This window comes from Frankliniella occidentalis, unplaced genomic scaffold (assembly GCF_000697945.3).
Source record: "Frankliniella occidentalis isolate FOCC.00 unplaced genomic scaffold, Focc_3.1 Scaffold76, whole genome shotgun sequence".
Taxonomy (NCBI): domain Eukaryota; kingdom Metazoa; phylum Arthropoda; class Insecta; order Thysanoptera; family Thripidae; genus Frankliniella; species Frankliniella occidentalis.
In genome coordinates this window covers 944529-946124 of record NW_026267206.1, presented here as the reverse complement: position 1 = coordinate 946124, position 1596 = coordinate 944529, and the positions used below count along the sequence as shown (strand labels likewise).

The window sequence follows — 1596 nt, the reverse complement described above, 5'->3', positions numbered from 1 at the left end:
CTCTCTCTCTCTCTCTCTCTCCCTCTCTCTCTCTCTCTCTCGCTCTCCGCTCATATATCTGCCCTCCCCGCTTCCCCCATATACTCCTCATCTCGCATGCGGTTTTAAAGTTTGCGCTGGAAGATTAACAGACTCTCGCACACTGACTTTTACCGGCCTCCCGTGTCCGGGGGGCCCCGCCGCCGCCCGAGCGCCGGACTGAGTGACTGGCCGGCTCGCTGACGCGGGTTGACGGGCCCCGCCGCTGACTGCAGCTGACGCTGACGCGCGCGTCGGCAGCCGGCCAGCTTCCTCTTCCAGCTCTGCGATCGCACGGGACGTGAGGCCGGGGCTGGGCTGGGCTGACCCCGCGCTCGACCCGGCCGGGCAGGGAGAGGGATTAGAACAGCTCGGTGAGCATCGCACATTACGGAATAGACTTTCACACACACACACTCGGACACACACACACACACATGAACAAACTCACACTCGCCCGTACACACACAACGATTTTGACGGTGCAGATTTATTGCACAAGGATCGTACGCTAGGTGATTCTGTTTGGGATTAATAAAGCGGGATGCTCGAGATTCTCGCGTTATTATAGGTACGCAGGCTGAGTATAACAAACATCTAGAGCGCCAGCCTCTGCCGCCCAGCCGGTCTCAGATGGACGTTTCGGGGTGAATCCGAATCCTCGGGTCTCGAAAAAAAAAATCTTCCACAGCGTCACGCAATAACTTTGACGAGCGCGCGCTGCAGGGAAACAGTTTGAACAGCGCGCGGCGGCTCGGGGGAAAGGTCAGTGCAGGGCAACCAGAGGGACGTAGGAATGGGGGATTTAGTCTGGGGAAGGTAATTTATTATTTTCGCAGGAAAAGTGACGGGTTCCGGCACAACAGAACTTTTTGTCGGGGTGTTGTGCGTCTCACTGAAGTCACGTAAGGAGAAATGTAGCACAAGGCGAGGATAAATACCAAGATTTGAAATATTACTATTGGTTTTGAAAAGTATTATTACTGCATTACTATTAGTTTTCTTTGCATTGAATCAGAGTATATGCCGTCTCTGCCTCGGCATGGTATTTGCCGGCATTACAATGCATAACGACTGCGGTGGGAATTACAGCCCTGCTCTGGAATCTAGTGTATGCTTGTGTGTGATTGTGTGTGTGTGTGTGTGTGTTCGTTTGTTTGCGTGCGGTTTTGACCAGGCGGGACTGACTCACCACCGCAGACCAGCCATGCAAGGCGCCGCTGGGCGGTGCCGGCTATTGAGGAGACAGGCAGGGTGTTTTGCCGCCGGCGGCCGTTTAAGAAAGGGCCCCCTTTTGTTATTGCGGTCTTTGGCTTTAACAACGGCTGGCTAACTAACTGTTTAAAAATCGTTATACGATGTTTTACCCTCGGCACAATGCATTTTTCGCCAACGCTATAACCGGTAGCTGAAAAGTACAAAGATGTTCGCCGGTAGTTTATTTCCTATATACAGGCGCCGTTACGCTCGCGCAGCAGGTACCGGCGAGGCCCGCTTGAATCACACACTTACTATACTCTCACTGAAGGGAAGGGCCATTACTACGAACTATAAATTAATATTGAAAACCACTTACGG

At 52.9% G+C, this 1596-nt stretch overlaps 1 protein-coding gene across 1 annotated transcript in view; it reads left to right on the top strand.

Annotated features, from left to right (window-relative positions):
- The window catches only part of LOC113206901 (uncharacterized), an 86089-nt gene that overhangs the window by 78909 nt on the left and 5584 nt on the right, over positions 1–1596 (top strand). The gene's annotated exons all lie outside the window — the stretch shown is intronic.